The 20719-nt window shown below is 43.7% G+C and overlaps 1 protein-coding gene across 3 annotated transcripts in view; it reads left to right on the forward strand.

The window, feature by feature from the left end:
• Nucleotides 1-5784: 5784 nt before the first annotated feature.
• LOC112249640 (protein FAM214B) overlaps nt 5785-20719 on the forward strand; it is a 49149-nt gene continuing 34214 nt past the window's right edge. For all 3 annotated transcript variants that reach the window (XM_042320265.1, XM_042320263.1, XM_042320262.1), the window contains exon 1: nt 5785-6175. The gene's annotated coding sequence lies outside the window, so the exon portion shown is untranslated. The remainder of the gene's footprint in view (nt 6176-20719) is intronic.

Below are 20719 nucleotides of genomic sequence, written 5' to 3' on the forward strand. Positions count from 1 at the left end.
AGAAGCAACAGAGGCAGCAGCAGCATTGGGAGAGGCTGCACTCTTTGGATAAATGGACTTGGGAGGAGATCCTTGACGGACAAGGACCCTGGGCAGAGCCATGGATGGAATTGGAGCTGTCGGCGAAGCAGAGTGCTGAGTCTGAGAGTGTGGAGGATGTATTGGACAGAGTAGAAAGAAAGCTGTTGGCTTGGCATAGTATGCACGGCATACCAGTGCCAGCACCACGCATCAGGCCTACAGTGCGTCCCACCTGTTCAGCGCTGCCGGAGCCTTTCTCCTCTCCTGTGCGGCCGGAGTCTCCCGCCTGTTCAGCGCAGCCAGAGCTGCCAGCCTGCATGGAGCAGCCAGAGCTGCCAGCCTGCATGGAGCAGCCAGAGCTGCCAGCCTGCATGGAGCAGCCAGAGCTGCCAGCCTGCATGGAGAAGCCAGAGCTGCCAGCCTGCATGGAGAAGCCAGAGCTGCCAGCCTGCATGGAGAAGCCAGAGCTGCCAGCCTGCATGGAGAAGCCAGAGCTGCCAGCCTGCATGGAGAAGCCAGAGCTGCCAGCCTGCATGGAGAAGCCAGAGCTGCCAGCCTGCATGGAGAAGCCTGAGCTGCCAGCCGGCATGGAGCAGCCAGAGCTGTCAGTCTGCATGGAGCAGCCAGAGATGTCAGTCTGCATGGAGCAGCCAGAGCTGTCAGTCTGCATGGAGCAGCCAGAGCTGTCAGTCTGCATGGAGCAGCCAGAGCTGCCAGTCTGCATGGAGCAGCCAGAGATGCCAGTCTGCATGGAGCAGCCAGAGCTGCCAGTCTGCATGGAGCAGCCAGAGCTGTCAGTCTGCAAGGAGCTGCCAGTCTGCAAGGAGCTGCCAGTCTGCAAGGAGCTGCCAGTCTGCAAGGAGCTGCCAGTCTGCAAGGAGCCGCCAGAGCTGCCAGTCTGTAAGAAGCCGCCAGAGCTGTCAGCCTACATGGAGCAGCCAGAGCCGCCAGTCAGCGTGGAGCAGCCAGAGCCGCCAGTCAGCATGGAGCAGCCAGATCTTTCAGTCTGCCAGGATCCGCCAGTCGGCCAGACTCTTCCAGATCCGCCAGTCAGCCAGACTCTTCCAGATCCACCAGTCAGCCAGACTCTTCCAGATCCGCCAGTCAGCCAGACTCTTCCAGATCCGCCAGTCAGCCAGACTCTTCCAGATCCGCCAGTCAGCCAGACTCTTCCAGATCTGCCAGTCAGCCAGACTCTTCCAGATCTGCCAGTCAACCAGACTCTTCCAGATCTGCCAGTCAACCAGACTCTTCCAGATCTGCCAGTCAACCAGACTCTTCCAGATCTGCCAGTCAACCAGACTCTTCCAGATCTGCCAGTCAATCAGACTCTTCCAGATCCGCCAGTCAGCCGGGATCTGCCAGAACTGCCAGTCGGCCAGGATCCGCCAGTCGGCCAGGATCCGCCAGATCCGCCAGTCAGCCAGGATCCGCCAGTCTGCCAGGATCCGCCAGTCTGCCAGGATCCGCCAGTCTGCCAGGATCCGCCAGTCTGCCAGGATCCGCCAGAACTGCCAGTCTGCCAGGATCCGCCAGTCTGCCAGGATCCGCCAGTCTGCCAGGATCTGCCAGGATCCGCCAGAACTGCCAGTCGGCCAGGATCTGCCAGTCATCCAGGATCTGCCAGTCGTCCAGGATCTGCCAGTCAGCCAGGATCCGCCAGTCTGTACAGGATCAGTTAGATCCGCCAGTCTGCCAGGATCCGCCAGTCTGCCAGGATCCGCCAGTCAGCCAGGATCCGCCAGTCTGCCAGGATCCGCCAGTCAGCCAGGATCTGCCAGAACTACCAGTCAGCCAGGATCCGCCAGAACTGACAGTCTGCCAGGATCCGCCAGTCTGCCAGGATCCGCCAAGATCTGCCAGGATCTGCCAGTCGGCCAGGATCTGCCAGTCGGCCAGGATCCGCCAGTCGGCCAGGATCCGCCGGAACTGCCAGTCGGCCAGGATCTGCCAGTCGGCCAGGATCAGTTAGATCCGCCATTCAGCCAGGATCCGCCAGTCTGCCAGGATCCGCCAGAAGTGCCAGTCAGCCAGGATCTGCCGGAACCACCAGCCAGCCAGGATCTGGTAGATCCATCAACCTGCCCGAGCTTCCCCTCGGTCCCGAGCTACCTCAGTCCAGTGGGGCCCGTTGTTAGGTTTCCTAGGCCAAGGTTAGCGGCGAGGGTCGCCACTCAAGGGACACTAAGGAGGTGGACTAAGACAATTATGGAGTGGGGTCCACGTCCAGCGCCAGAGCCGCCACCGCGGACAGATGCCCACCCAGACCCTCCCCTACAGGTTTAGGTTGTTCGGTTCGGAGTCCGCACCTTGGGGGGGGGGGTTCTGTCACGTTCTGTCCATAGTTCGTATGTGTTTTCCTTGTTTTAGTGTTGGTCAGGACGTGAGCTGGGTGGGCATTCTATGTTGTGTGTCTGGTTTGTCTATTTCTATGTTTAGCCTGATATGGTTTTCAATCAGAGGCAGGTGTTAGTCATTGTCTCTGATTGGGAACCATATTTAGGTAGCCTGTTTTGTGTTGGGTTTTGTGGGTGATTGTTCCTGTCTCTGTGTTTGCACCAGATAGGACTGTTTAGGTTTTCACTTTTCTTGTTTTGTATAGTCTGTTCATGTATAGTCGTCTTTATTAAAAACATGAATAACCACCACGCTGCATTTTGGTCCGCCTCTCTTTCACCAGAAGAAAACCCTTACAATGATGAAGTGTTCTTGTCCTTTAAACCTGTTTTTCATTCCTTTTATACACATTTCAATTCAAAACTACCTGTGGGCCTGATTAGATAATATAAGACATTTGTTTTTATGGAGGAGATAGAATAGATCTTCTGTTCACTCATTTAGCCCTCATTCAGCAGTGTTGATCCTGAATGGGATTGTGACAACGTTAGCATGCTAGCCATTAGCCTCTGGACCAGCGACAGGTAACTTCCAAAATAATGGAAACACTTGAGTAAATGAGGGATACAAAGTATATTGAACGCTGATGCTTCCACACAGGTGTGGATCCTGAGTAAATGAATCGATTAACATCCCATCATGCTTAGGGTCATGTATAAAAATGCTGCGCAGGCCATTATTCTGGCTACCATGGCTATGTCCCCATAGGATGCACAGGGCACGAGTGGTCACTGAATGGTTTGATGGGCATGAAAACTACGTAAACCATAGACCGTTTCAGGATGGCCATGACCAGATCTCAACCCAATTGAACACTTACGGGAGATTCTGGGAGGTGCCTGAAACAGCGTTTTCCACAACCATCAACAAAACACCAAATTATGGAATTTCTTGTGGAAGAATATTATCGCATCCCTCCAATAGAGTTCTAGACACTTTGTAGAATCTATGTCAAGATGCATTGAAGCTGTTCTGGCTCGTGGTGGCCCAACACCCTATTCAGACACTTTAAGTTGGTGTTTCTTTTATTTTGGTAGTTACCTGTAGGTCCCAATACAACATAACGACATCAGTTGAGAGGCACAGGGACAGCCATGGAGCAGCGGCCCTCGGATGAAGAGACATTTAGGCAGTAGACACAAGGTTGCTGTTTCGACCCCCGGAACAGAGCTGGCCAGTATTTTTTTACACTTGTTTCAATATTTCATTATTCATAAAAATAAAAATAAACACCCGTTGTAATATTATGTCAACTGTTTTATCATTTCTATGTATTGAGACATGGTTGGTAATAGAGAAAGATGTTAGACTTTTACAATGAGTCACTTAACATTGCAGCAGTTTTGCTGGCCTTTAATGATATGTTATTTTAGAGAGGAGTCCTCTATACACGTCTATTTTAGACCAGAGGAGAAATATCAGATTGAAATAGCTTCTCTAAACTAAGGGGAAACGGAATCTGATCCGAGAGCTATAATAGAAAAGAGATTACATGTATATCCATTGATTTAGAGCAAGTGCTAGATGTCAGTCAAGTGTTGAATAAAAAGGTGAAAAAAGAAACTGAACACTGATTGTGCTCCCATGTGAACGTATTAGACATTAGAGATTTAGTGCTCGAAACCATGTCTAACGCATTCACATGAAAGCAACAATAGACACCTCGTTGGCTCAGACAGCTTAGAACTCCAACCCAGCTGCGTGACAGACACACATTGTACGTGTCGTAGCAGTATTAACGGAGATCTCAACAGTACATTTATTATCCAGGAGAGGGTGCTACAAACACATCTTTCCCAAACTCAAAAACACTGCTGGCAAGTTACCAAGCTGAATGTGGGACAGGGTTTTTTGTTGTTGTTCATTGCATTTTAAAATAATCCAAAGCCATTCCTTCACCGTAAATACAATTTTTAAAGAATTTCTGATGTTTTTTTAAAAGACACAGGCAATGATCTATGCCATATCACAACAAGGGTATGCTATGTGCAATGGAACAAATGGAACAGTCCCAAAAGTACAACACAAATTCAAGTACAGCACAACAAAGTATGTCAAGTAGGCCAATTCTTCAAGTAGACAGGCCAGGCATGGTCAGCAGCATTTTTTAAAAATTGTTTATTGCTATTAGACAAGTAGAACTGAGTTGGCCCAGAAGGCCCACTGGAGTTGTCTGCAAATTAGATACCATTCCAAGCCTGGGTGAAGGTCTGTTGTGAAATCATTCCAACTCATTGTCAATAATTTTCATGCCAAACATGGTTGTCATGAGAATGACATCAATGGACTTGGCAGATCTGGGACCAGGCTATACAATTCCAGAATATGTCAAATATGTTGAAGGCTAGGCCTATGCTCCAGGCCAGGCAGGCCTGTAGTGATGGGGCCTGAGGCAAATAGGCCAGCTGGGCTTGCTCGCCTTGGGCCTGGTAACCAGGGCCTTATGCCATGGTCCTTGCTATTCAGAATCCTTGGGACGTCCCTATACCCCATTGAAGTTGTCATTTAAAATGGTTAGGGTTAGGTAAGGCATAAGGTTAGGGTTCAGAGTAAGGACGTCCTAAGAATCCCAGATATCACTAACCCTTATGCCAGGGCCCAGTCAAGGGCGTGGTGGAAATGACTAAGCCGACTGAGCCCAGTCCGTATTGGGCTGCTTACTGGCTGCTCCTGATTATCTATTCTTAGCTGTCTGAGAACATGGCAATGGTTCCTGAACCCTCCTACAGTAGCTCCTTTAAAAATCGCTGTTGAAAACAGCCAGGATTAAATTGTGCAGTGACAGTAGGACTCTGTCATCATCAGTTTAACTGTCAAGTAATTGAGCGCTTTGAGACAGCAAACGTTCGAAGGCTATCAGAAACGTTAATTGTATAATGGTTAGTACTTTCAAGGATTTAAAGACTTAAAGTGGCTTTTGTGAAAGGATTGACATAGGCCTCTGTGTGTTGAGGCCTCAAGCTAGAGGTCGTTCGGGTCCAGGTACCCTTTTAAAAATATATATTGGGTCTATTCATTCGGGTCCGGGTCGGATTGCCCTGGGTCAGTCCAGGTCCAACTTTTTGGAACCTAGAAGACAAACTCTTTTTCTCTCTAGTTTGCTTTCTGCAACCAGGAGGGGCAAGGGACAAATAGCACGTGTACTGGGCGTGTCTTAGCCAAACGTCGCCAACCCCTAAGCCAATGATATTATGAGATATTTTAACATATTTGTTTAATCAAAATTCGTCTGAATACAGAGCTCTGGTTGGTTCGTGTAAGTCCAACTGACCAATCGCTTAAATGACAGGTGCCCAGCTGGCTGTAAACCCCGCCTCCTCATGGATTTTTCAGCAAACCCCGGAAACATCGTTCTTTAAAGGGACACTGATCTATTTCATGGCGGAGGTCTTCGATGAGCACAGCTGAAGCGCAGAAAAGCAAATACGAGCGACGTAGCCAGACAGCAAGCAAAAGAGCTAGCTAGTTGTGTTCAGAGAGAAGAGAAGTGACGACGAGACTGCTTTAAAAAAAAAAAAAAATGTATTTTCGATGACAGACGCTACAATGAACCTTTCTTCAAAGCCAGCTAACGTTTATATAGCAACCCGATCTTTGAATTTAAACAGAGACGTTTGATGTGAAGTCGGCCAGGGTTGTCCTGGAGCGAAAATAAAAGGCCAAAACTGCATTTCTGAGACGAAGGGAATGTCTAATTAACATCTCTGTACGTGTCAAGCCTGTCATTCCCTTCGTGTAGGTGCTAGTTACTGCGCTGGTGAGTATAACAAAACGTTTTCATGTTCAGTGAATCTTATTCCTTCTCTATGCTGGAAACTAGGTGGCTAACGGCTTACATTTAGGTTATATCGTGTAAAAACACTGTCGACATTGTACTATTGTAATGACTTTATAATAACCACCTTTTGTATTTCATGGTTATAAATGTGAACAGTGGTCTTTGTGGAAAAACAGACAAAATGCAATACATCAAGGCAGCTGGCTACATGGTAGTTTATAACTTTTTACTCTTGCATTATTTTCTTTGCCATTTGAAATACCAGACAAGCCCAGAATACAATGTCATGACACACACTGTACGTCTGCCAAAGGGGCGTTCCTCTGCTTTGTTTGCCATCCTCTTCCTTAACAAACAACAACACTTGTGCGTGTGCAGAATAAGAACAAGGAGATGAAGTCCCATCCCGTGTGTGTGTGTGTGTGAGAGTGAGTAAAGGACACAGTCTGCATGCCTTGCCTTAACTACATACAGATGCAATGGATTTTTGCCTAGTACTGGAGTCTGTAAGTCGTAGCCTATGTGCGCGAGGGAGGGGCGTGAAACTCACCTACCGCACACATACATCTCTTTGAGTTGATGACGGTATCATGGCGGTGGAATAACCTTAATAATATTGCTATAACTAACAGCATAGGCGAGGGAAGGGTACCCCCTGGTTTCATTGTTCCATAAGAGGAGATGCAGCTATATAGATGGAAATGCATTGGAGGGAGGCTGTCCACTGGGACACCGTACCTGTGGTCCAATGCACTGACCTGAGCTACAATGCCACAGTTATTACTGCTGCTATGTTGTATGACTGCATTGTTGCAGTAGGCTCGTAGCCTTTGCTACTGTGATAAGAAGTGTGGTGACGTAGAGGTGTGTGATTGAGCACAGCTGCAGGGCCCTTCTCTTTGTATTCACCAACAGGGCAAGATAGCATTGGCAAACACATTACACACACACACACACACATTATAAACACGCACAGTCTTTACAGTACCAACATACAAAGACACAGCATGCAGGCACACACACACAGTAAAAACTATACTCATATACAATGCACACTCAACTATACAAAAATAATGTACTTTTTTCTCTCTCAATCTGATTGGGTGGGCCTGGCAGGGTCTACACCCTTGACACACACACACCTCCGTGCACTTCCTTATCTGACCTGCACATGCAGCACTGGGACAAGCTCCTCCTCCCTCTCTTTTCAATTCAACTTCAATTTAAGGGGCTTTATTGGCATGGGAAACAGATGTTTACATTGCCAAAGCAAGTGAAATAGATCATCAAAAATGTGTTTACAGTAAACATTACGCTTACAAAAGTTCCAAAAGAATAAAGACATTTCAAATGTCATATTATATGCAAATATTTAAAGTAGAAAGGGGAAAATAAATAAACATTAAATATGGGTTGTATTAAAATGTTTTTTGATCTTCACTGCTTTCCATTTTCTCACAAATCTTGCTTCTGTGATGGCACACTGTGGTATCTTACCCAATGGATGTGGGAGTTTATCAAAATGGGGTTGTTTTGAATTCTTTGTGGATCTGTGTAATCTGAGGGAAGTGTGTGTGTCTCTATGGTCATACATTTGGCAGCAAGTTAGGAAGTGCTGCTCAGTTTCCACCTCATTTTGTGGGCAGTGTGTACATAGGCAGACCTGGCTCTCAAGAGAAGATAGGCTTTCTCAATAGCAAGGCTATGCTCACCGAGTCTGTACATAGTCAAAGCTTTCTTTAATTTTGGGTCAGTCACAGTGTTCATGTATTCTGTGTAGGGCCAAATAGCAATCTAGTTTACTCTGGGGTTTTTTGTTAATTCTTTCCAATGTGTCAAGTAATTATCTTTCTGTTTTCTCATGATTTGGTTGGGTCTAATTGTGTTGCAGTCCTGGGGCTCTGTGGGGGGTGTTTTTGTTTGTGAACAGAGCCTCCGGACCAGCTTGCTTAGGGGGACTCTTCTGTCGGTGATGGCTTTGTAATGGAAGGTTTGGGAATCGCTTACTTTTAGGTGGTTGTAGAATTTTTAACGGCTCCTTTCTGGATTTTGATAATTATTGCGTGTTAGCCTAATTCTGCTCTGAATATATTATTTGTTGTTTTACGTTGTACACCGAGGATATTTTTACAGAATTCTGCATGCAGAGTCTCACTTTGCTGTTTGTCCTCTTTTGTGAGTTCTTGGTTGGTGAGCGGACCCCAGACCTCACAACCATAAAGGGCAATGGGTTCTTTAACTGATTCAAGTATTTTTAGCCAGATCCTAATTGGTATGTTGAATTCTATGTTCCTTTTGATGGCATAGAAGGCCCTTCCTGCATTGTCTCCTCTATCACATGCTTTCTCACTCTCTCTCCCTCTCTTGTTCTCTCTCCCACTCGCAATTTCTGTCTCTCCTTCTCTTTCTTTTATCATGTTAAAACCAGTGGACATTGTCCTCAGCATTTGAACATTTGAAAAGGTCCTAAGAACTTCGATATACACACATAGGAGCTATATCTACAGTTGAAGTCGGAAGTTTACATACACCTTAGGCAAATACATTTAAACTCAGTTTTTCACAATTCCTGATATTTAATCCTAGTAAAAATTCCCTGTATTAGGTCAGTTATGATCACCACTTTATTTTAAGAATGTGAAATGTCAGAATAATAGGACAGAGAATTATTTATTTCAGCTTTTATTTCTTTCATCACATTCCCAGTTGGTCGGAAGTTTACATACCCTCAATTAGTATTTGGTAGCATTGCCTTTACATTGTTTAACTTTGGTCAAATATTTCGGGTAGCCTTCCACAAGCTTCCCACAATAAGTTGGATGAATTTTGTCCCATTCCTCCTGACAGAGCTGGTGTAACTGTGTCAGGTTTGTAGGCCTCCTTGCTTGCATACACTTTTTCAAGGATTGAGGTCAGGGCTTTGTGATGGCCACTCCAATACCTTGACTTTGTTGTCCTTAAGCCATTTTGCCACAACTTTGGAAGTATGCTTGGGGTCATTGTCCATTTGGAAGACCCATTTGCAACCAAGCTTTAACTTCCTGAGATGCTGCTTCAATATATCTACATCATTTTCCTACCTCATGATGCCATTTATTTTGTAAAGTGCACCAGTCCCTCCTGCAGCAAAACACCCCCACAACATGATGCTGCCACCCCCACAACATGATGCTGCCACCCCCGTGCTTCACGGTTGGGATGGTGTTCTTTGGGCTTGCAATCCTCCCCCTTTTTCCTCCAAACATAATGATGGTCATTATCGCCAAACAGTTATATTTTTTTGTACCTGTTTCCTCCAGCATCTTCACAAGATCCTTTTGGTCATGTCGTGTATACCTTCCTCGATGCTCACAATAAAAGGAAAACATCTGTCACAAAACACAAACTCCTGATGCTCGGAGCTTAGACTGCTGCATCACCGCAGTTCTGGTTTGTTGAGATTGGTGTGGAAGAACTCAAACTCTCTCCAGAAGTTCAGTGAGGATCTCTGAATGATCCAATGTTGACCTAAATGACTAATGATGATAAATACAATCCACCTGTGTGTAATCAAGTCTCCGTATAAATGCACCTGCACTGTGATAGTCTCAGAGGTCCGTTAAAAGCGCAGAGAGCATCATGAAGAACAAGGAACACACCAGGCAGGTCCGAGATACTGTTGTAAAGAAGTTTAAAGCTGGATTTGGATACAAAAAGATTTCCCAAGCTTTAAACATCCCAAGGAGCACTGTGCAAGCAATAATATTGAAATGGAAGGAGTATCAGACCACTGCAAATCTACCAAGACCTGGCCGTCCCTCTAAACTTTCAGCTCATACAAGGAGAAGACTGATCAGAGATGCAGCCAAGAGGCCCACGATCACTCTGGATGAACTGCAGAGATCTTCTCCACTGTCAAACATGGTGGTGGCAGCATCATGGTTTGGGCCTGCTTTTCTTCAGCAGGGACAGGGAAGGTGGTTAAAATTGATGGGAAGATGGATGGAGCCAAATACAGGACCATTCTGGAAGAATGGGAGTCTGCAAAAGACCTGAGACTGGGACGGAGATTTGTCTTCCAACAAGACAATGATCCAAAACATAAAGCAAAATCTACAATGGAATGGTTCAAAAATAAACATATCCAGGTGTTAGAATGGCCAAGTCAAAGTCCAGACCTGAATGCAATCGAATCTGTGGAAAGAACTGAAAACTGCTGTTCACAAATGCTCTCCATCCAACCTCACTGAGCTCGAGCTGTTTTGCAAGGAGGAATGGGAAAAAATTTCAGTCTCTCGATGTGCAAAACTGATAGAGACATACCCCAAGCGACTTACAGCTGTAATCGCAGCTACAAAGTATTAACTTAAGGGGGCTGAATAATTTTGCACGCCCAATTTTTCAGTTTTTGATTTGTTAAAAAAGTTTGAAATATCCAATAAATGTCGTTCCACTTCATGATTGTGTCCCACTTGTTGTTGATTCTTCACAAAAAAATACAGTTTTATATCTTTATGTTTGAAGCCTGAAATGTGGCAAAAGGTCGCAAAGTTCAAGGGGGCCGAATACTTTCGCAAGGCACTGTACCTTGAAATACACAATAATTCATCCGATTTGGTATTTGACCATTCAATTCTGCAAAACGTGCAGTGTTGATAGAGTTGTTGTAGCTTGCTTGCTAGGTAGGTAGCTAGGTTATTCCATCCCAAAAACACCATGCTAGATCAGAGTGGGCCAGTTTGTTTTGCATGGCCCAATGCACTTAGATGTCTCTCTTCGTTTCAAAAAAATAATAATTTACTAGCGACATAACATGACAAATTCTCTAGGTCACTTTAGTACCTACTTACTTACCCGATTGGCCTCAGTCACCGACGCCACCAGCCGTTCCTTTCTTGACGTCCAAAGCTGCAATGTATTGTTGGTGAATGAGTTTGTTATTAATGTGATTGAAATTGCGAAAATAGAATTGAGTAATTATTTTTCTGTAAAGATGATTTTAGATTGGTTATATTGGACTTGTGGAATATTAATTGTGCAACCTTTCCTTTTTAAGCCTTTTCTCTAAGGTCTGTCTGTTTTTATTTGACCTTTTTATTTAGCTAGGCAAGTTAGTTAAGAACAAATTTGTATTTACAACAACGGCCTAGGAACAGTAGGTTAACTGCCTTGTTCAGGGGAGGAATGACAGATTTTTTTACCGTCAACTCTGGGATTCTATCTAGCAACCTTTCGGTTACTGACCCAACACTCTAACCACTAGGATACCTGCTGGTTACTGACCCAACACTCTAACCACTAGGATACCTGCTGGTTACTGACCCAACACTCTAACCACTAGGATACCTGCTGGTTACTGACCCAACACTCTAACCACTAGGATACCTGCCGGTCTGTCCGTGATAGAGATTCTCAGCTTTTCTTGACATCACACTCCACAAAGCAAGTCCTGCAGGCTCTGGTGTTATCTACAATGCCCAGAACAGAGCAACACATTGTAATCATTTGTCTGATATCAATACTTTGCAGGACAGTCTCTCTTGGCTAAGAGGTTGAGGAAAGACTGACTGCTTCACTTCTTGTTTTGCAAGAAACAGTCGTGTTGGAAATTCCAAATCGCTTGCATAGTCAACTCACACACACACACACACAGCACTGCCACACACACTTATCCCACCAGACATGGCACCAGGGGTCTTTTCACAGTCCCCAAATCCAGAACAAATTCAAGAAAGCGTACAGTATTATATAGAGCCATTACTGTATGGAACTCCCTTCCATCTCATATTGCTCAAGTGAACAGAAACCCTGGTTTAAACAACAGCAACACCTCACCACAACTCCTCTCCCCCAGATGACCTCATTTCTGTGTGTATGTGTAACTGATACACACACACACACACACACACACACACGTTAATGTTTTTAAATGTACAGTACCAGTCAAGTTTGGACACACCTACTTATTCAATTGTTTTCACTATTATTCTACAACTCTGAAATAACACATGGAATCATGTAGTAACCAAAAATGTGTTCAACAAATCAAAATATTTTATTTGAGATTCTTCAAAGTAGCCACCCTTTTGCCTTGACAGCTTTGCACACTCTTGGCATTTTCTCAACCAGCTTCATGAGGTAGTCACCTGGAATGCATTTCAATTAACAGGTGTGACTTGTTAAAAGTTAATATGTGGAATTTCATTCCTTCTTAATTCATTTGAGCCAATCAGTTGTGTTGTGACAAGGTAGGGGTGGTATACAAAATATAGCCGCATTTGGTAAAAGACCAAGTCCATATTATGGCAAGAACAGCTCAAATAAGCAAAGAGAAATGACAGTCATGTCAAATGTAATTTGTCACATGAGCCGAATACAACAGGTGTAGACCTTTTACAGTGAAATACTTACTGACAAGCCCTTATTCAACAATGCAGTTTTTAGAAAAAATAAGTTATGTAACAAACAATTGATCATTACTTTAAGACATGAAGGTCAGTCAATCTAGAAAATGTCGAGAACTTTGAAAGTTTCTTCAAGTGCAGTTGCAAAAACCATCAAGCGCTGTGATGAAACTGGCTCTCAAGAGGATCGCCACAGGAAAGGAAGACCCAGTGTTACCTCTGCTGCAGAGGATAAGTTCATTAGTTACCAGACTCAGAAATCGGCAATTTACTGCACCTCCAGATTGCAGCCCAAATAAATGCTTCACAGAGTTCAAGTAACAGACACAACTCAACATCAACTGTTCAGAGACTGCGTGAATCAGGCCTTCATGGTCGAAATGCTGCAAAGAAACCACTACTAAAGAACACCAATAATAAGAAGAGACTTGCTTGGGCCAAGAAACACGAGCATTGGACATTAGACCGGTGGAAATCTGTCCTTTGGTCTGATGAGTCAAAATTTTAGATTTTTGGTTCCAGCTGCCGTGTTTTTGTGAGACGCAGAGTAGGTGAACGGATCTCTACATGTGTGGTTCCCACCGTGAAGCATGGAGGAGGAGGCGGTGTGATGATGTGGGGGTGCTTTGCTGGTGACAATCTCAGTGATTTAGTTAGACTTCAAGGCACACTTAACCAGCTTGGCTACCACAGCATTCTGCAGCGATTCACCATCTCATCTGGTTTGCGCCTAGTGGGACTATCATCTGTTTTTCAACAGGACAATGACCTAAAACACATCTCCAGGCTGTGTAAGGGCTATTTGACCAAGAAAGGGAGTGATGGAGTGCTGCATTAGATGATAGATGACCTGGCCTCCACAATCATCCCACCTCAACCCAATTCAAGTGCTCAGCATATGTGTGAACTCCTTCAAGACTGTTGGAAAGGCATTCCAGGTGACTACCTCATGAAGCTGGTTGAGAGAATGCCAAGAGTGTGCAAAGCTGTCATCAAGGCAAAGGGTGGCTATTTGAAGAATCTCAAATATAAAATATATTTAGATTTAACTGTTTTTTGGGGGGGTTGCTACATGATTCCATGTGTTTATTTCATAGTTTTGATGTCTTCACTATTATTCTACAATGTAGAAAATAGTTTAAAAAATAAATACAAACCCTTGAATGAGTAGGTGTGTCCAAAGTGTTGACTGGTACTGTATGTTGTAAAGTATTTTGTCTGTAATGTCTTTTCCTTATGTGTCGGACCCCAGTATGAATCCCTGTCGACGATAAATCTAAATCTAAATCCTGTTGCTGCTGGCCCAAATGACATCTGTAGTAGTGTATTCCGTTATGTGTCGGACCCCAGTATGAATCCCTGTCGACGATAAATCTAAATCTAAATCCTGTTGCTGCTGGCCCAAATGACATCTGTAGTAGTGTATTCCGTTATGTGTCGGACCCCAGTATGAATCCCTGTCGACGATAAATCTAAATCTAAATCCTGTTGCTGCTGGCCCAAATGACATCTGTAGTAGTGTATTCCGTTATGTGTCGGACCCCAGTATGAATCCCTGTCGACGATAAATCTAAATCTAAATCCTGTTGCTGCTGGCCCAAATTACATCTGTAGTAGTGTATTCCGTTATGTGTCGGACCCCAGTATGAATCCCTGTCGACGATAAATCTAAATCTAAATCCTGTTGCTGCTGGCCCAAATGACATCTGTAGTAGTGTAAAACTTTAGGACTTTTGGTATACAGTATATTATGAAACATGTACATAAGTACAACTATTCCGATATGTGTCGACCCCAGTAAGACTAGCGGTCTCCGTTGGTGTCGGCTAACGGGGATCCTAATAAAAATCGAATCCAAAACCGTAGCCCTAATCTTAACCACTCAGAATGAGTTGTTTCTGTTTCAACCCTGTAACAGAATTTATTCTGAATTTATTCTGTAACCACGTGGAATTAACCCTGTAACCATGCAGAATATATTCTGTAACCATGCAGAATTAACCCTGTAACCACGTGGAATTAACCCTGTAACCATGCAGAATTTATTCTGTAACCACGTGGAATTAACCCTGTAACCATGCAGAATATATTCTGTAACCATGCAGAATTAACCCTGTAACCACGTGGAATTAATGCATTAAGAAATGGAAGTTCATCCATAACACGTCAAATTTCAAAGGAATACTATGAGATCACAAATCAAAGTTTATTTGTAACGTGCGCCGAATACAACAGGTGTAGGTAGACCTTACAGTGAAATGCCGAATACAACAGGTGTAGTAGACCTCACAGTGAAATGCCGAATACAACAGGTGTAGTATACCTTACAGTGAAATGCTGAATACAACAGGTGTAGTAGACCTCACAGTGAAATGCCGAATACAACAGGTGTAGTAGACCTTACAGTGAAATGCTGAATACAACAGGTGTAGTAGACCTTACAGTGAAATGCTGAATACAACAGGTGTAGTAGACCTCACAGTGAAATGCCGAATACAACAGGTGTAGTGGACCTTACAGTGAAATGCTGAATACAACAGGTGTAGTAGACCTTACAGTGAAATGCTGAATACAACAGGTGTAGTAGACCTTACAGAGAAATGCTGAATACAACAGGTGTAGGTAGACCTTACAGTGAAATGCTGAATACAACAGGTGTAGGTAGACCTTACAGTGAAATGCTGAATACAACAGGTGTAGGTAGACCTTACAGTGAAATGCTGAATACAACAGGTGTAGTAGACCTTACAGTGAAATGCTGAATACAACAGGTGTAGGTAGACCTTACAGTGAAATGCTGAATACAACAGGTGTAGTAGACCTTACAGTGAAATGCTGAATACAACAGGTGTAGTAGACCTTACAGTGAAATGCTGAATACAACAGGTGTAGTAGACCTCACAGTGAAATGCTGAATACAACAGGTGTAGGTAGACCTTACAGTGAAATGCTGAATACAACAGGTGTAGGTAGACCTTACAGTGAAATGCTGAATACAACAGGTGTAGGTAGACATCACAGTGAAATGCTGAATACAACAGGTGTAGTAGACCTCACAGTGAAATGCTGAATACAACAGGTGTAGGTAGACCTTACAGTGAAATGCTGAATACAACAGGTGTAGGTAGACATCACAGTGAAATGCTGAATACAACAGGTGTAGTAGACCTTACAGTGAAATGCTGAATACAACAGGTGTAGGTAGACCTTACAGTGAAATGCTGAATACAACAGGTGTAGGTAGACCTTACAGTGAAATGCTTACTTACAGGCTCTAACTAATAGTGCCATTTTTAATTAAAAAAAAAAAAGGTATTAAGTAAAGAAATAAAAACACCAGTTAAAAGACAGGCTATATACAGTAGAGAGACTATGTACGGTAGAGAGGCTATATACAGTAGAGCGACTATGTACGGTAGGGAGGCTATATACAGTAGAGAGACTATGTATGGTAGAGAGGCTATGTACGGTAGAGAGGCTATGTACGGTAGAGAGGCTATGTACGGTAGAGAGGCTATATACGGTAGAGAGGCTATGTACGGTAGAGAGGCTATGTACGGTAGAGAGGCTATGTACGGTAGAGAGGCTACGTACAGTAGAGAGGCTATGTACGGTAGAGAGGCTATAGACAGTAGTAGAGAGGCTATAGACAGTAGAGAGGCTATATACAGTAGAGCGACTATGTACGGTAGGGAGGCTATATACAGTAGAGAGGCTCTATATACAGTAGAGAGGCTCTATATACAGTAGAGAGGCTCTATATACAGTAGAGAGGCACTATATACAGTAGAGGCACTATATACAGTAGAGGCACTATATACAGTAGAGGCACTATATACAGTAGAGGCTATATACAGTAGAGAGGCACTATATACAGTAGTGAGACTATATACAGTAGTGAGACTGTATACAGTAGAGATGCTATATACAGTAGAGGGGCTATATACAGTAGAGAGGCTATATACAGTAGAGAGGCTATATACAGTAGAGAGGCTATATACAGTAGAGAGGCTATATACAGTAGAGGCTATGTACAGTAGAGAGGCTACGTACAGTAGAGAGGCTACGTACAGTAGAGAGGCTATGTACAGTAGAGATGCTATATACAGTAGAGAGGCTACATACAGTAGAGAGGCTACATACAGTAAAGAGGCTATATACGGTAGAGATGCTACGTACAGTAGAGAGGCTACGTACAGTAGAGATGCTATATACAGTAGAGAGGCTACATACAGTAGAGGCTACGTACAGTAGAGATGCTATGTACAGTAGAGAGGCTACGTACATTAGAGAGGCTACGTACAGTAGAGAGGCTACGTACAGTAGAGAGGCTACGTACAGTAGAGAGGCTACGTACAGTAGAGAGGCTACGTACAGTAGAGAGGCTACGTACAGTAGAGAGGCTATATACAGTAGAGATGCTATATACAGGCACCGGTTAGTCGGGCTGATTTGAGGTAGTATGTACATGTAGGTATGTTTAAAGTGACTATGCATATATGATAAATAGAGTAGCAGCAGTGTAAAAGAGGTTGGAGATCCTGTTTGAATAACCACTTCCTCCTTCGTTCTTTAAATAGCTCTTAAACGCCACACACACACATTATGGAACCAGGCTCGTGACTAGTATAGATACAAAAATCACAGACTTCCAAAGTTAACTCTCCACTGGCTGGTTCTGACATGCCCCTTTTGTTTTGACTCAACAAAACTTATGTTAGGACACACACACACACACACACACACACACAGTCCTCTTTGTCTGTGGTTCTTGTTCAATAACATACAGTACCAAACCCCTTCTACTGTCAGACATACTGAGAGAGAACGCAGAGAAGAAAACAAGTGGGGAGAGAGACACACACACACACACACACACTATCCCCTACTGTTCATACTACAACACTTGAAATGTCTATCTGTTTTGAAACATTTTTGCAGGTAAGGGATCGTCAACGAGGGGCAATGTGTTCTGAAGGTGCTTTCTACAAAGTGTTGCAGTATTTTCCAAAGGAATCATAAAGCCCCTCCTATTGTGTGTGTGTTGATATGTCGACTTCGTGTCCTGTTTTTAATATATTTTTTTATTCTTGTCTATTAATGTTCTGTATTATGTCATGTTTTGTGTTGGACCCCAGGAGAATTACCTGCAGCTTTCGTAAAACGGCTAATGGGGATCCTAACAAAGAGGGTGGAGAGGAGGATGTGATGGTTCACCGTGGAGATATATTATACATGGAGAGGAGGATGTGATGGTTCACCGTGGAGATATATTATACATGGAGAGGAGGATGTGATGGTTCACCGTGGAGATATATTATACATGGAGAGGAGGATGTGATGGTTCACCGTGGAGATATATTATACATGGAGAGGAGGATGTGATGGTTCACCGTGGAGATATATTATACATGGAGAGGAGGATGTGATGGTTCACCGTGGAGATATATTATACATGGAGAGGAGGATGTGATGGTTCACTGTGGAGATATATTATACATGGAGAGGAGGATGTGATGGTTCACTGTGGAGATATATTATACATGGAGAGGAGGATGTGATGGTTCACTGTGGAGATATATTATACATGGAGAGGAGGATGTGATGGTTCACCGTGGAGATATATTATACATGGAGAGGAGGATGTGATGGTTCACCGTGGAGATATATTATACATGAGAGGAGGATGTGATGGTTCACCGTGGAGATATATTATACATGGAGAGGAGGATGTGATGGTTCACCGTGGAGATATATTATACATGGAGAGGAGGATGTGATGGTTCACCGTGGAGATATATTATACATGGAGAGGAGGATGTGATGGTTCACCGTGGAGATATATTATACATGGAGAGGAGGATGTGATGGTTCACCGTGGAGATATATTATACATGGAGAGGAGGATGTGATGGTTCACCGTGGAGATATATTATACATGGAGAGGAGGATGTGATGGTTCACCGTGGAGATATATTATACATGGAGAGGAGGATGTGATGGTTCACCGTGGAGATATATTATACATGGAGAGGAGGATGTGATGGTTCACCGTGGAGATATATTATACATGGAGAGGAGGATGTGATGGTTCACTGTGGAGATATATTATACATGGAGAGGAGGATGTGATGGTTCACCGTGGAGATATATTATACATGGAGAGGAGGATGTGATGGTTCACTGTGGAGATATATTATACATGGAGAGGAGGATGTGATGGTTCACTGTGGAGATATATTATACATGGAGAGGAGGATGTGATGGTTCACTGTGGAGATATATTATACATGGAGAGGAGGATGTGATGGTTCACCGTGGAGATATATTATACATGGAGAGGAGGATGTGATGGTTCACCGTGGAGATATATTATACATGGAGAGGAGGATGTGATGGTTCACCGTGGAGATATATTATACATGGAGAGGAGGATGTGATGGTTCACCGTGGAGATATATTATACATGGAGAGGAGGATGTGATGGTTCACCGTGGAGATATATTATACATGGAGAGGAGGATGTGATGGTTCACCGTGGAGATATATTATACATGGAGAGGAGGATGTGATGGTTCACCGTGGAGATATATTATACATGGAGAGGAGGATGTGATGGTTCACCGTGGAGAGATATATTATACATGGAGAGGAGGATGTGATGGTTCACTGTGGAGATATATTATACATGGAGAGGAGGATGTGATGGTTCACCGTGGAGATATATTATACATGGAGAGGAGGATGTGATGGTTCACCGTGGAGATATATTATACATGGAGAGGAGGATGTGATGGTTCACTGTGGAGATATATTATACATGGAGAGGAGGATGTGATGGTTCACCGTGGAGATATATTATACATGGAGAGGAGGATGTGATGGTTCACCGTGGAGATATATTATACATGGAGAGGAGGATGTGATGGTTCACCGTGGAGATATATTATACATGGAGAGGAGGATGTGATGGTTCACTGTGGAGATATATTATACATGGAGAGGAGGATGTGATGGTTCACTGTGGAGATATATTATACATGGAGAGGAGGATGTGATGGTTCACCGTGGAGATATATTATACATGGAGAGGAGGATGTGATGGTTCACTGTGGAGATATATTATACATGGAGAGGAGGATGTGATGGTTCACCGTGGAGATATATTATACATGGGGAGGAGGATGTGATGGTTCACCGTGGAGATATATTATACATGGAGAGGAGGATGTGATGGTTCACCGTGGAGATATATTATACATGGAGAGGAGGATGTGATGGTTCACCGTGGAGATATATTATACATGGAGATATATTATACAGGAGGATGTGATGGTTCACCGTGGAGATATATTATACATGGAGAGGAGGATGTGATGGTTCACCGTGGAGATATATTATACATGGAGAGGAGGATGTGATGGTTCACCGTGGAGATATATTATACATGGAGAGGAGGATGTGATGGTTCACCGTGGAGATATATTATACATGGAGAGGAGGATGTGATGGTTCACCGTGGAGATATATTATACATGGAGAGGAGGATGTGATGGTTCACCGTGGAGATATATTATACATGGAGAGGAGGATGTGATGGTTCACTGTGGAGATATATTATACATGGAGAGGAGGATGTGATGGTTCACCGTGGAGATATATTATACATGGAGAGGAGGATGTGATGGTTCACCGTGGAGATATATTATACATGGAGAGGAGGATGTGATGGTTCACCGTGGAGATATATTATACATGGAGAGGAGGATGTGATGGTTCACCGTGGAGATATATTATACATGGAGAGGAGGATGTGATGGTTCACCGTGGAGATATATTATACATGGAGAGGAGGATGTGATGGTTCACCGTGGAGATATATTATACATGGAGAGGAGGATGTGATGGTTCACCGTGTTGAAGACAGTGGAGATATATTATATATACATACATACAGTGGGCCAAAAAAGTATTTAGTCAGCCACCAATTGTGCAAGTTCTCCCACTTAAAAAGATGAGAGGCCTGTAATTTTCATCATAGGTACACTTCAACTATGACAGACAAAATGAGAGAAAAAAAAATCCAGAAAATCACATTGTAGGATTTTTAATGAATTTATTTGCAAATACTTTTTTGCCC

This window comes from Oncorhynchus tshawytscha, linkage group LG04, assembly GCF_018296145.1.
Source record: "Oncorhynchus tshawytscha isolate Ot180627B linkage group LG04, Otsh_v2.0, whole genome shotgun sequence".
Lineage (NCBI taxonomy): Eukaryota > Metazoa > Chordata > Actinopteri > Salmoniformes > Salmonidae > Oncorhynchus > Oncorhynchus tshawytscha.